Source organism: Gekko japonicus, unplaced genomic scaffold, assembly GCF_001447785.1.
Source record: "Gekko japonicus isolate JY-2015 unplaced genomic scaffold, Gekko_japonicus_V1.1 scaffold1802, whole genome shotgun sequence".
Classification (NCBI taxonomy): Eukaryota; Metazoa; Chordata; class Lepidosauria; order Squamata; family Gekkonidae; genus Gekko; species Gekko japonicus.
In genome coordinates, this window is record NW_015176027.1 from 196,441 (window position 1) to 212,212 (window position 15,772).

Consider the following 15,772-nt stretch of genomic DNA (forward strand, 5'->3'; position numbering starts at 1 on the left):
GTCTGCCATGAGGCTCCAGAGAACCAAGATGGCCACCACCATTCCCCCCCGCCCTTCTATGGCCTTCCCTGGGCCTTCTAGCTCCCTGTCTGTTTCATGGGGACTTTCCCTCTGAAGGGGAAAAAGGAGGGGGGAAGGGCTCTTTAATCCACTCCAGCCTGTCCCAGGTTGGGGAGGATGGAAGTCCCAGGAAACAATTTCCTCTTCATCCTCCCTGAATAGCTTGGGGGTTCTACCACCCTGCCCTCCTTTGTCTCCAGTCTAGGTTTCCCCCCCCCCCCATAAGGGCTTACCATGATTCTGGCGAGGGCTAGAGGCTCCCGGCTTCTCTGTTCCACCGCATGCCGGGTCCTTTGAGACTGGGGAGTTTGCTGGGTCTGCAGCGCCACCCCGGTCTCCTTGCAGACTCAGCTGCTTCCCCTGATGTGCGTTGGTTGGGGAGGCGACCTTCAGCCACAGGCTGGGCCCGGTGGGAGTCTGCGTACACAGCCTTGGCTGTTGGGGATCTCCCAGTGCCATCGGCTTCATTTGTGGTTTGCCACCGACTGCAGCTCAAAATAATGAAGAGGGAGGGTCTCTCCCTTCTCCCTCTCTTCTTCTCATTCCTGGATCGCTGCGCTCCACAGAGCACCTGTGAAACACGTCCTGCTCAAGCAGCAGGGCCGGTAGGACTGGGATGTTCCCAGGGGACAAGCCCCTCCCCTTCCTGCATTGATCTGAGGAAACTGACCCTGTTCCAGAGGAGGAGCCTATTCCCAAGAGTAAGGCCTGCCCCACTCCCAGGACCACCGGAGAAGGAAACCCTGTAGAACGGAGGCATCGACCTCATTTGTTATGAAGGCCAGATCTGACATAAATGTCATTTTGTTGGTCTGGGCCATGTGTGCCCTAAAACATAATGCCAAGTATCAGAAATATAAACTTTATAAAGGACAGCAACTGATAAACTCCAATTGGCATGTCCTCACTGCAAGGCCCTATGGGCTGCGAGAGGGGTGCAGAGGAAAACCCACATGGGCAGACTGGAGAGCCAGTGGTGCAGCACTGGACAGATGCTCCCATGCCTCAAAAGAGGATTGTTTGCACCACCTCATGTGCAAACACTGATCCCTGTGACCATCTGGGACAGCATCCCTGGAGCTTCAGGCTGAATGGAGAGGTATGAATTTGGCTGCAGTGGCTCCCAGTCCCAAGACAAGGGGTTCTGCTTAACTGTTGCAGACAAAGTTGTCCTGCTATGCTGAAGCCACAATTGGAGTGGCTCTGCCCACTCATCCAGGGGTATAGCCAGAAAAGTTTGGTTGGTGGGGCAGGGGTCGGGGTGCTGGGGCAGGGGGGCAGGGAACTTAATCAGACTAACAGGAGACAAATTACATCAAGCAAATTACACCATTATTTTGACTGACCATAATCAAACAAAAACAGGAGTTTTTACTCTCTTAAAAATAATGAATAGCAGCATGAAACACAATCATGAATTGTGTTTATAGCTGTTCACTTAAAAACAACAACACCATCAGCCGCTGGTGCAAACAGGACTTTTGGCATGAGTCGGACAACAATCAGAGGTGGTTACTAGGATCCAGGAATTAAGGATTTTAAATGCAGGCTGTGGGCAGGGTTGAGTGCAGTGTGGCTTACCAGAATTAATACCCAAATGAATATTTTAAAAATAAGATTTCTGGCAGCAGGACTTGTAGGCCATGGCTGTTAAGTGAGGGGGCATGGCCCCGATACGCCCCAACATAGCTACGAGTCTGCAACCGCCCCTGAGCAGCCTCCTGTTCCCTCCCTTGCACCAGTTGCTCACGGGCCACATAGCATCCTCAGACAGGCCAATTCCAGCCCCCAGGCCTTCTGTTTGACATCCTGTATAGAACATCTGTACCTTTCTAAGTTATGAAGCCTGCCTTATATTTAACATCTGCTAGGGCATATATAAAGGGAGGGACAGAGGAACTGTGTTTTACCCTTTTCATTTGAATCCCTTGCTCAATCTGGTGCAGTACTGAGAGTATGCTGGTGAATATTTTCTTTTAAATAAATACTATAAATAATTTTGATACTGATAGTGGTTCTCTATAACACAGAGACATCCACTGTCTTGGACATGCTATTTTAAAAGGGGCACCAGGAGGAAGGGGAAGGGCAGTCCATTGGCAAGTGGCTTCTCTCCCAGTGGTGTATAAGGCAGTAAGTTGAACCTGTGATAACCAGACACTGGATAGTGAGAGACACAGAAACAAGGTCTCAGAGCTCAGAAGGGAAGCTGGGAGTTCTGACTCTCCTAGTGGGCAATTCCTACAAGGCCAGGAGCACCAGGGCGAAGGGGGAGGGCAGTCTGTTGGCAAGTGACTACTCCCCCAATGGTGTATAAGAAGAGAAGAGAAGATATTGGATTTATACCCCGCCCTTCACTACCCAAGGGAGTCTCAGAGCGGCTTACAAACTCCTTTCCCTTCCCCTCCCCACAACAGGCACCCTGTGAGGTAGGTGGGGCTGAGAGAGCTCTTGACAGAAACTGCTCTTTTTCAAGAACAGCTCTTATCAGAGCTACAGCTTACCCAAGGTCATCCAGCTAGGTGCAAGTGATTTGGGGGGTAAAAACCTCTGAGTCTCTAAGGACATTACAATGAGGAAGTATAGTTTTTTATCATTTCAGAAAGTCAACAGGGAGATCCTAGGGAAAAAACTTCTACAGTATGTAGACTGCCATCCACTGCTGGTTAATTAAAGTCCTTTATTATGTCTTGGGATTCTATCAAATTTTGCAAACTTTCTGGTTTGATCTGAATATCCTCATTTCAATTCTGCTTCTCCCTTGTGCATACTGGAACTTTATTTTTATACCATTTTCCATTTCCTCATGAGGAGTTTTTCAGCACTCTGCTTGTGTGTCAGTAATATAAAATGCTGCTTTAGCTATATATTTTGCTACAAAATTGAAGGCCAAGAAGTTGGCATTGGGTTCTCCTAAATCTTAGGACTCCTGCAGTAGTAAACTGTTCTCTATCAGTCTAAAACTTTTAGAAATTCATACTGTACTCTCAAAGTCTCTTGTGAAATCTTGGGAAACCAGTGATAAGCTTATCTTGAACATACCACAAAACCCTTAGAATTATGCCAGAAGTACACCCTCAGCTTTATAGTGATAATGTTTATGCCTGAAAAAAATATATTCTTAAAAATTTGTCTAATGTCACTTGGCCAACCAAACTCCTAGTTTCTGGGGCTTGAGCGGACGATTTAACCATATGACTTTTTAGTTGATTATTTTCCTACAACCACAACTGTAGGATAAAGAAGTAATTTAAGAATAGGTAAAAGACACAACCATTCAACATAATCCATGTTTTCTGGTTAACACTATGGAAGCTTCACTTTGTTGTTCAGTCGCACAGTCGAGTCCGACTCTTCGCGACCCCATGGACCAGCTCCCGCCAGGCCCTCCTGTCTCCCGCTGTCCTCTGAAGTTGGCTCACTACTACTGTGAAATACCAATACACATTTGAAAATTGGTTAACAAATATTACAAGTATTAGCAAATTTATTTTACTGTTCTGAGATTATAAATATATTTTAATTTTAACAGTTCAGTATCTTCTATCTAAAACTGAAGGAAGCGCCGTGACCTGAATAGCCCAGGCAAGCCAGATCTTGGAAACTAAGCAGAGTCAACTCTGGCGAGTACTTGCATGGGAGAACTCCTTGGAATACCAGAAGTTGGGGGGCAGGGGCAGGCTTCATTCAACCACCTCTCTGAATATCCTCCAGGCCCCCAGTAGGGGTCAGTCACCAGAGTTCACCATGACTTCCAGGTGCATGTGCACAAACACATACACACGAAAAATACAAAATAAAAATAAAAATCCCCCCAAAACAGAAGGAAGGTTGGACTCTCAAAAGCTCATACCCTGAAAATCTTGTTGGTCTCTAAGCTGGACTCAAAACTAGCTCTTATTCTGCAGACCAACACAGCTACCTTCCAGAAACTATCTACAATGGAAGAGGATATTCACTTCTTCACTGTCCCAGTTACAGATCCGTAATTTAAAGAAAAAAATCAAGATTTTCTCCTTGACAATGAAAATACAAAAGTAGCTGCCTTTGTTTTAGCATAAAAGTTGAAACAACTTTGTTAGCATTCTTCACATGGATCAATGTGATGCCATGTACCTTGAGTTTTGCCAAGGAACTTTGTTCCTGTGCCAATTATAAGTTATTTTTGCTCATTATGATTGCATCCATTCCTCTGATGACTAACTTGTTTCTAACGTCTCATGGTCTGTAGCAGAAACAAACTTAACTAATCCATATAAAACTACTTTTAAAGCCGATTACGGCTTACTACAAATCATACATTGGATTCCTGAGAAGCAAAACCTAAATACTGTAATGCATGAGTAATGAAAAAAAGAAAATTACTGATTTTAAATTAACTACTTAGAAAATATGTTGAAATTCTAGAGGATTGTATCGCCTTTCAATAATCTAATACTTAGCTCGATTGCTGACTTCTTCAATCTGCTTTTAAATACAACCAAATTCATTTTTTACCCTATTTATTTATTCTTTATTGCTTACCCAGAAGACACCATGGCCATGGATTCCATCCAGGGGAAACTTTTTTATACCCAATAAGATACATATCTCAGGATTGAACATTAAGAAATGGGAGTTTTTTGTAGGGCTTCAAGATTGTAAGCACTAAAGTAAATCAGATAAAAAATTCATTTATTTACTTGCTTCATTTATATCATGCCTTTCTTCCTAGTAGGGACCAAAAGTATCTTACATTGTCCCCCTCCTCCATTTTCTTCTCACCACAGCCCTGTGAGGTAGGTTAGGCTGAGAGTGTGTGACTGACCCAAATTCACCCAGTGAGCTTCCATGGCACAAGTGGGGTGTGAACCTCGATTTCCCAGGTCTTAGTCTGGCACTCGAACCACTATACCATACTGCGTATAAAAAGAGCAGTCTTTTTTGGCTAGGTTAATACCCACCGATCTCACCCTATACATGATAACATTCACTATAGAAAGTTTCAGGAATTTATCCTACAACTAAAAGACTGGGTGGGAATTCAGATTCCAAGGAAACCGCTCCCTCTTATCTCAGTTGGCAGTGAGACGTGAGATGCTGAGCTTCCTGCATCAATGTCCTTAGTTAACCCAAAGTCCTAGTTTCTATAGGTAACCGTAGCAACCTGAATTCTCTTAGCAAGGGTCTATTTAGCTGGTTACAACACACACATCTTGCCTGAAGTCGCATCTTCCATCATCTGATGTCTTTTTTAAACAAGCATATTAATGTCCCATGTCCCAAAGGGAAAAGATAGGTATTTTCCTTTGTTAAAAATAAATTAAAACAATAAAATGGGAAAGGATGGTAGAAACAAAGATATCATAACAATATGATTGGTTACTTGGGTTACAATTATACAAGAACCAGCTCTGCAAGCCTCCAGTAGAGGCTTGAGTGCAAAGCTGTGACATGTGTGTCAAAAAGACAGATCCAGTCACTAGTATCATATAGAACGCCAGCTTGCCATTCCAAAGGACTGTCATAGTAGCATGACACCTCTAGTCACCATTTAAAGCAAGAAGCCACAACTGCCAACTTTTACCTCTGTAGATTGCAAAAACAGTAGAACACCCTTCAAAGTCAGACATGGCTGTCTTAAGGGATCTTTTCACCTTCTGCTGTTTGTTTTGCCTTGTTTAAGGATAACTTTAAGAATTCAGACCTTATAACCACATGTACCAACAGTCCACCAATGGAAATGCACATGAAGCTGCCCTATACTGATTCAAACCCTTGGTCAGTATTGTCTACTCAGACTGGCAGTGGATCTGCAGGGTCTCGGACTGAGATCTTGCACACCATTTACCACCACATCCTTTTGAAACTGGATTAAAACTGGGACCTTCTGCATGTCAAACAGATTGAAAAGTACTGAGACTTACTAGTGAATTCAGCTCTCATACTTTATTAGGTGAAGAACAAGACAAAGTTACCGGCTCGCAGGCTGGCTTATATGTGCAATCAAACCCACACCCAAAACAAACCCCCACACCAGTGATAGGTTATTTACAGTGGCTGAGAGTTCCATAGGCTCTCGGCTGGGAGCCTAGCCCTCTGGTTGGTGTGGGCTAAGATCCGCTTGGCCCAATTATCTCTTGGAGCGAAGCTCAGCCGCTTTGCATGACCACGTGTAGACCTAGCCTCGCACGCAGTCGGAGATGAGTACATTACACAGATGCTCTACCAGTGAACCACAGCCCCCCCATGTGCACTACCTCCAACGCTTATGACACACATAGCAGCATTTTGTGTGCAAGGCAACAGATGAGTTTTCTGTGTACATACAGCTTTGGTGCACATTTCACATGTTTTCTCACATGAAATTGCAACTGTGCATAGTGGGAGCATAGAGGGTAGTACAAACTCCTGCTGGTGGGCTCCTGGTATGCATGGTTGTAATGTCTGAAAAAGATTTATAGACACTGATCCAAAATTATAGTGAGGACAAACTAAAGAACTCATGGACTTCTGGGTTCCGGCTGTGTGTAACCAGGCATTTACAGGCTGTGCTCTGGCTTAGGGGAGTATTGTTTTAGCTGATTTTAATTAGTTTTAGTTTTAAATAGATTTTACTTTTATCTTGCTTTTAACTCTCCCCCCTCCCTTTGGATAAGGGGGGAGAAAGGAGAAAAAATTATTTTTCTCTTTTTATAAGTGAGAGGCTCTGATAATAAGCTATTTATTCACAGTGTCTAGTTAGGGATCCAATAATAGATAATTTACTGTTTCTGGAACCTCCTTTCTCCTGCTTAGTCCTACTTTCTCTCTCTCTCTTTTTTCTCTGTAACGCAGGTGAAAGATTTATTGGCTTTTGGTGGGAAGTAGGGTGGGGTCCGGAGGGCGAGAGAATAGCTCAGTCCTGCCTCTAACTATTTATGTTTGCTACATTACACACTTTTATAAATTGTATAAATAGGGAGAATGGAGAAAACCTTATATAGATTTATTTAAACAGCTGGTCATTAGATAACGGGTGGTGCAGTTTTTATGCAGGAAGCTATAATATAACTTCTCTTTCTCATGTGTATTCTAGTTTTCCTCTTAAGATTGTTTTAAATTTATTAAAGCTCTTTTCAGTGGTCTTAGCTGCCCCATTTTAATCTAGGGCTAATTTGTTGTATTTTGATTATAATGTACAGATTTATATTAGTGTTTAATTAATTGGGTAAAAAGCGGCCCCGCCAATTTGATGATGATTTTAGCATGAAACCAAAACAAAGCAAACTAGGTAACTTTGTAATTACTGCTTCTCCAATTTCTTTAAAAAATAGATTTGACCCTTTAATGTTGCAGAGCCATGTGGAGGCTGAGGAACTTGACAGCTCTCACTCTTTGAACCAAAATGATTCGTTTATCTCAAAGGGAAAGATTATATGGTAATTTCAGATGAGAAAAAGAGCTCATGCTACGAATTGTATACAAGAAACAATGCCATCTCCACACAAGGAGCCTTTTCAACATTAGTCCTAGATTAATCAGTGCTTATTTATTTACTTCACTGATACGCCAAGAAGAAGACAGGGAAGGGCACATAGGCAAGTGCAGGCATCTGGTGGCAGCAGCCCCCACCAGAAGCCCTGGGGCCTGGCCGCTGCCCCAGCTCAGGGTATGCTGATGCCAGCCCTGCACACCATAGGCGATTTTTTTAAAAGTATTGTTCTGCTGAAGAACAAAAGCTGTGGCTGACTGCCTTTTTAAGGAGACAGATATGTATAACCTCCAGCATCCATTTATACTGGCCTTCGGCAAACAACACTGTTACATGTGCTCCAGAGATCAACCCTCCTACACGGACACAAAGATCAAGCAAATTTCCCCCAGAGCTGTCTTGCAGCTTTGGAACATCACGTAGGAAGCAGAAGCATGAGAGTACAGTTAAACACCATAAGAGAGAAAGAAAAAAAAAGAAACTAATTTCAGAACTGAAACTACCTCCTTCCAGTACAACATACAAAAAATACTTGACTTTATTGCCATGGTAACATCCTCCCTCCCCCCTCAAGTGCTTTTCACATGATTTGTTTTTGATTCCTCCAGCTTTGTTGTTTGTCCTAGAACAAAATGGCCAAGGCTGTGGGACAGAAGAACCAGGGCTCTGTTCAGTAGCTGTGGGACAGAAGAGAGAAATCAGCTATGCAAGTGTTTGCTTTGTCTTCTGCAACTGGTAAGGCCCCACCCTTAACAAAATGTCAAAGTCGGCTCTGGACAACCTGTATATTTTTATACTCAAAATGTTTTTTGTGAGATGAACCAGGAACACAGCTATTACAACTGAAGGGAGGATGCGGGATAATCCAAAACAGGCATCGTCATACAGCCTTCACACTATGGCTCCTCTGCTTAAGTGCAAATTTCAGCAGGCTGAGTTTCGCATGTCACAGCAAGGGTCTGAAAAGCCACACCTGACAAAATTCCCTCATTTACACAACAGCTCAAAGTACAGGAGCCTTAATATTGAATGGCTGAGGGATCTTTGTCTAAAATTTAAAAACAAAACATTTGGCTGTCCTTTATGTCAAGGTTTATAAATAAGATTTTTCAGTTCTAAAGTTTTAAAAGCCTCACAGAGCTTCCTCTGGAAGACGCAAGGGCTAAAAGAGTGTAGTATTTCTAATCATGTTCCTTTTATTAGGTTGTATCTTGCTGCAGCTGGTTCAATAACCTTCCTGCTCTTCTAGTCATATAATACACAAACTTTGGCTTTAATTATTCATTTAGTACATTTGTATGCCACCTCTCCAGACCTGCTTTAGGCAACTCACAATTAAAATAATTTTAAACGCCTAATCAAGACAATGAAAAGAAATCAGTAAAACAAATAACACAACTTACAAACTGAATTCTATTATGTATTCATTCAGAGGAAATGTTTGGCTGTAGCTGATTGTTCCTTCAAGCAGACAGCTTCTCTTTTGTGCATCTTCTACCCTTTAGTGCTCAAAATAATCTTTAGGTAGCACTTAGGATCTTACTTGCAACATATTTACTTTGGAGAAGCCCACAATTTCAGCCTCTAGCTTCTTCATAGGATTAGAGTATGACCACTTTGAAGTCAAATGGTACTCCATAAAAAACATTATCATGAGTAAAAAGAATCCGGTGTCTGTTGAAAATGACAGTTGCTTTCATAGCTATAAAGGTGAACACTCTTGCACTTCTGCAATTCTTTTACGATATCATCACAGAAAATCTGTTTCAGGGATGTAAAATGAAACTAAGGGAAATGCAGAGAAACACTGAAGAATGATCAGGACTGGAATATGGCGATGACATTAACAAGCTTTCTCTAGCAAAACACGGGAGGGATTATAAATTCTTATAATATCAATTAGATCTCTCATATAAACAAAGAACAAAATAACATACGTAGCTACAGATTAAAACCTCAGAAAGGCCTACAGTAAAATTATATCAGTAGTTAGAAACTTATATAAATAGACTATTGCTAGAAAATACAGCTTATTCTTTAAAGTACTATTACATACAACACCCATATGAAAAAATCCATGTTGTGAAATTTCCACAGATTTTAACTCAAAAACAAGAGCTGTGTTTTGCAATATTTCTACCTTCTACTATCTGCACATTTGCAGACTATCAATCTGGTGATTTTTTCTGTTAATTGCTGCAGTCACCAAAAACATAATAAGCAAATTATTCAGAACATCTAAAGTATATAGTGACACACAGTGGTTTACTAGCTTCATGAAAAACTTAAGAACTTTTATTTTTGATCAGGTGCCTTACCAACAACTGTCCTTTACAATGCAGTAGAAATGCAAGTAATTGCTCTCAAAACCAAGATATCAAAAGTGTTTAGAGCATGAAAATTTGCCATGTATTTGTCACAAGAGACTTTGGAAATTTCTCTCAGTGTTTTATTCTCCCATAATGTATGATATCATCAGCTAAGCAAAGATTCAGTAGTTATACATGACTCAATCTTTATAACTCAGGTACTTTTAAAAAAAACAAAGACTAACAATCATTCTATAAATTAGTACAGTAAGGAGTTCCTGTTGCAATCCTGCCCACCCATTCTCAGAAATCTAGGAACATTTGCAAGGTAACTATTTTGTAAGTATGGAAGTTTAGCAAAGTTCACGAAGCAGACTGTTTTGGCTTCAAATGTTTGAAAAAATGCAATACAAATAAAATTTAATGTACATTGTACATAGTAACCACAATCTGATACAACATTTAAGTGTACTTAAGCCCATCACTTCTATATGGATTGTGGCCAACACAACTTTTCACTGAATTCAATCAACGGGACTCCGAACATTCACATTTCCTCTGTTGTATAATGTTCAAGAAGTTATAGTTTATTATAAATATTAATATACACAATAGTCTTTCCTGAAAGTAGTACACTTGTAAACTCAGATCTATGAAATAAGCTCAAAGAAGAATCCACTGTATGTTACAGAAACTACTCATAAAAGTTTATGGTGTGTGTGTGTGTGGGGAGGAGTATAACCACTTTTCCCTTCTTACAGACCAAAGCGTCCACAGTTCCCCCCCATAAAACAGTGAACTCCATTAATCAAGAAAACTAAACTTCCAGTGGCATCTACAAAGTCTGCCTCATGACAGAAGTCTGAAGTAATAATCAACAAAGGCCTGGAGATAAGCAACAAAAGCCCGCAAAAGTAGTCCATGGTCTATAACAGCACAGTGCCACAATCAATAAGGTTTTAATACTATGGAGGAAGAAGTTTTCTTAACACTCCAGGCCTACACAACCCTACTTCTGGAATTTGGTTTCATGAATCAAGATCCCCCCCCCCCTTGGTATATGTCAACAAAATGTACAAAAACTGACCTAGCTGACTGGGGTTTTGCTGCAAGCTCAGAATGGTCATACAAATGAAAAAAAGAAATCGGATGTAAAATCAAACTAACTTTGTTGTTAAAGATTTAGCAATGTAGCCAACCAGAACCATTTGAACCAGTTATATATTGTTGGTGCTATTTAGGTACTTTTAATAAATGTAATCTTTTGTAAGATAAAGAGCTACAGAGGGGAACTCCAAGTGGTCTGTTAGGCACAGGCCTTAAGAACCTCTTAACACTTGGCTAAGAAACAGGAATAAATAAAAATCTTAAGCATACTTCATTCATTGTAAATGTTATTTCATTCAAGGAACAATCCTGCCTAATATCATGGGATTTTATAGAGTTTAAGGAAGTCTATAAAATGTTGTCTATTAATATTGTTTATGAGTATGTTTATTAGTTTTTATTGTAAAAATGTTTGGTCTAAGTTATCTTGTAATTATATGTAAAGCGTTTTATATTGGCTGTTTGTAAGTTTGGCTTACAACCTCTGGTCAATGAAGCTAATAAATGAAAGGAAACGAACTATCCTGCCTTTTTTCTTTCAGACAGGCCAAATAAATGCAAAGTTCTAAGTTTTATCGGGGGGAAAGAACGTTGCAAAAGCCAATATGTTATAATGGGAAAAGCTCACTGTGCACAGCTCTCTCTTTTTCAAAACAGTCCAAGAAAGTCATTCTCAGGATGTACTTTAGGAAAAAAAGGGAGCTGTGGTGGCTCAAGTGGTTAAGACGCTGAACTGCAGGCTGTGGAAGGTCGGTAGTTCAGCAGTTCGAGACCCGGGTGTGCCGCATGACGGAGTGAGCTCCCGTCTCTAGTTTCAGCTCCTGCCAACCTAGCAGTTCGAAAGCAAGAAATTGCAAGTAGATAAATAGGTACCACTTCAGTGGGAAGGTAACAGCGTTCTGTGCACCTTGGTGTTTAGTCATGCCGGCCACATGACCACAGAAATGTCTTCGAACAGCGCTGGCTCTTCGGCTTTGAAACGGAGATGAGCACCGCAACCCTAGAGTCGGATTCGACTGGCTTTCGAGCAAGGGAACCTTTACCTTTACTTTAAGAAAATCACCCAGGACAGAGTATATCATAAGATATTCAGGATAGTTATGTCACTAATTTTGAAATAAGACTAACAGATATAAGAACAGTGCGAAACTCATGGGATTCCAATGCCTTTAAAAAAATTATTTGCCTTGTTATTTATAGTCTGCCTTTCTCACTAGGACTCAAGACTTAACCTCAAGATGAATAACAATGATACAAATTTCTGCACCTGACAAAGTCAAAAGAATTACCTTTGAATGGACATTGCTTGTTTCTCCTGTATCTACAGACAGTGCAGTAGTTTATATCATTTTTTTGAAATGAATTTTGGGACACATTAGTGACTAACATGCAATTCCATGCAGATTTACTAGTCTAAACCCACTGAGACTGAAGTAACTTTGCATAGGATTGCACTGTTATTATGGAATCAGTGTTTCTGGACCTTGTATTGCATTCCCCCAGGGGATGTCACAGGTCCTCTACACTTAGCAACCTAACACGGCAATCCTAAAAAGACTTTCCGGAGAGTAAACCCCACTGAATAGACCTAGTAGGATTGAGCAGGGTTTAGGATTCCTCTGTTAATTTTTTTTAAAATTTTAAATCTGGTCTTTCCATTTTCAAGTGCTCATTCAGCCCGAGTGATTTCTGGCCTACAGGGACTTCAATCAACACGATACATTTCCGCAAGGGCAGAACGACAGCTCTGTCGCATATCTGCCCCGTCTCTCTCTCTTTCTCTTGCCATAAATAAATAACTACAAATTGATCTGGCAAGCCAGATCCCACAGGGATCAGCAGGAGGCAGAGACAGGGAGCGCACCTTCCCAGCTTAGCGTGCAGGCTGGCCTGGAAGGGTGGGCGGCGCTTCCGCGCCTCTTGAACCGCTTACTCGATTTGCATCACAGCGCCGACATTGCCTCGGCAACTGCAGCCGAGAGCCAGCCAGCAGCCCAGAACAGAACGTTTTCCTCCGCGGAGGAGCGGAGTGTTGTCTCTCCCCCCCCCCCCCCCCCCAAGGATGCACTGAGCCTGCTCTTTCTAAGCGGTCTTAACTGGGTCACTCACTGCCCGTGAGAACAGTACCTACTCCCGTTCCCGTGATCACTCGGCGACCACCAGCAACGCCACCGAATACTCCCCCCCCTCCCCGCAAGAGCAATCCGGAAGTCGCTCGTCGTGGTTGACGAAAGAAATGAAATGTGGGAGCTCGCTTGGAATGTCCTTGCGCTAGGACCGGAGCCAGCAGCGGGCAAGAAACCACGGGCACATCTGGGGGAATGGTCCTGGCAACCTCCGGAGGGCTGCAAACAAAATCCTCAACCTCGCTAACGCAACGATTCAGCAGCATTAGCAAAAATCCTCCTCTGAGAGGCCAGAGCGTGGCGACTTTACCTCCCAGATCGGATTCATTTGTCGCTCACGTTAACCGGTCGAGGGTGTATGTATCCCACAAGATTAAAAACATACTCCAGATTCATTCGGATTCTCATTCCTACAATTCTCCTTTCCTCCACCTGCATGTAATTTCAGATATTGCTTCCCTCGTAATAATTAATCTGCTGTTACTTCTTTGCCTGCCAGTTTGTTGCAAGCCTTCAGCGCTAACATTTAAACACGAATATCGCCTGGTGACTGCAAATGCAGCACAGGGGATATATCATATATATTATATATTTAGTCTACTTGCCTCTTTTTTTTTTTTTAGCTGGCTCCCTCCTCCGTCCTGCAATGCTAACTGCGTCAGATAGTGAGCAAAGAGCACCTTTCCCGTGGCCGCCTACTCGCTGTAATCCTTCCTGAATTTATTTTTACGTATGTCCACGCGTGGAGGCGAAAAAGGGCACCACTTGTAGCCAGAGAACTTCCTGCCTCCCACCATTCTCCGGGAGTATTTGTTTCAGGAACGAATAAGTGCAATGGAAGCTCCTTGGCTTTGCTATTGGACATGCCTGATACACCTCTGCATTCTCATTGGCTGAGGAAAAAGGAGGAAAAAGCCGGCTATTTGTAAATAGACTCATGTCCAAGACTATCTGTCCCACTTCAAATATTAAATGTTAACACAGAAACCTAGACAAATAGTAAAAAGGAAAAAGAAAAGAAAAACCCTTCTCTCCTCCTCCAGGGTTGCCAATGCCAGGCTGGGGAAAATCCTGGAGATTTGGGGGTGCAGCTTGGGGATGCCAGGGTTTGGGTAGGGGAGGGACCTCAGCAAGGCATAATGCCATAGTCCACTCTTCCTGGCAGCCATTTTCTTCAAGAGAACTGGTCTCTGGACAAGAGATTGCCAACTCTGAGTTGGGGTATTCCTAGGGATCTGGGGGTGCAGTCTGAGGAGGGCAGGGTTTAGGAAAGGAAGGAGCCTCAGCTGAACGTAAGGCTAGGGAGCCTGACCTGAAGCTGCCATTTCATCCAGGGGGTCTGATCTATAGAACTGTTGTAATTCTAGGAAGTATTTGGGCCCCACCTGAAGGTTGGGAGCCCTACCTCCTGCCACCTCAGTAATTATAACTGCAGCTAAATATGGAACCTGGTCTTAGTTTCTGTTTTGGTTCCAGAGACGATGTGTTTGTGGATCATTACGCTACAACCTATACCACAAAATCCCATGGAGGTTTTAACGCAGAAGTGAAGCCTAGTTCTCACTGAAGTGGTAAATTTATGTCTGGAAGGTACCATTCCAGCCAGAAGGAAATGCTCACAGTGACTGAAAGCTGATGACAGATTACAAAGTCCACGAGTCGGTTATGTGGATACTATATGGATTTTGGATCAGATGCAAGTTTTGGAGTTTTGTGCTGGGGATTTAATTCTCAGTTCCCAGACATGCAAAGAGAAGGGAATTAAGCCTCTTCCCACCATGTACATGTATGTATACTGACAGTTACTCCTAGCTGAGGTATCTGAGGAAGTATGCTTGCACACGAAAGCTTATACCGTGAATAAAACTTTGTTGATCTTAAGGGTGTCACTGGAGTCAAACTTTGTTCAGGTACTCCTGCATTTTCCCGGTGTGGCAAACTGTGTGGGGGCTGACTTAAGACCCCTCTCCTCATGTGCAATGGCTTTAATCCAAATCAGGACCTAGCATGCCTCAAGACTCAGTTCCCAGCATGGAACTCCAGACATGGCTACCACATGGACTTTGTAACATTAATCAGCACTGAGTGTTCCTCCATAGAAAAATATTCCCTGCAGTTAAGCAACAGGAAGAAGCTGAGACCCCTTTTCTATAACATCTAGTTGTTTTATTCATAAAGAAATCTTTTTTGTATTGAGCAGCATTCAGTGACATGAGCCCCCACCAGTACTATAAAATATTACTGGACAGAACTTGGTGAGGGCTAGCCAGTTCCCCATATGGCTTTCTCCTGGATAAATGTGGATGTCCTCCAGACTGTCTTAATACTCCAGTTTGATTTCCCTTTGTTACCAGTGTTTTTTTCCTTGTACACAGCTTTGTCAGCAATCCCTTGTTGTCCCAGTTTCTGTATATTTTTTTGCTGCTCTTTCTGAAACTTGTTCTCCTCAGTCTTTTCCCCCGAAATGGCTTTATTTGGGGGGTTTGCCAGTCTGAAAGACCTGTGCCATTTTGTAGTGCATGTACCACCTCACCATTTTGTCTTGGGACAGGATGTGCAGTGATTCCTATATTTTTTTAAAATGCAGGCAAACATTTCAGCAGGCCAGTGGTAGACTGTGCATGCGCTGAACAATCTAGGATTGCCAGGTCCCCCATGGTCACCGGTGGGGAAAGGGGGGGAGGTAGGACTGCCATATCCAGGTTGGGAAACTCCTG

The 15,772-nt window shown here is 42.4% G+C and overlaps 1 long non-coding RNA gene across 1 annotated transcript in view; it reads left to right on the forward strand.

The window, feature by feature from the left end:
• The window catches only part of LOC107123370, a 31,221-nt gene extending 19,985 nt beyond the window's left edge, over window positions 1-11,236 (forward strand). The window contains exons 2-3 of the long non-coding RNA XR_001482947.1: window positions 8,122-8,248; window positions 10,584-11,236. This is a non-coding gene — a long non-coding RNA (uncharacterized LOC107123370). The remainder of the gene's footprint in view (window positions 1-8,121; window positions 8,249-10,583) is intronic.
• The last annotated feature ends 4,536 nt before the right edge of the window (window positions 11,237-15,772 follow it).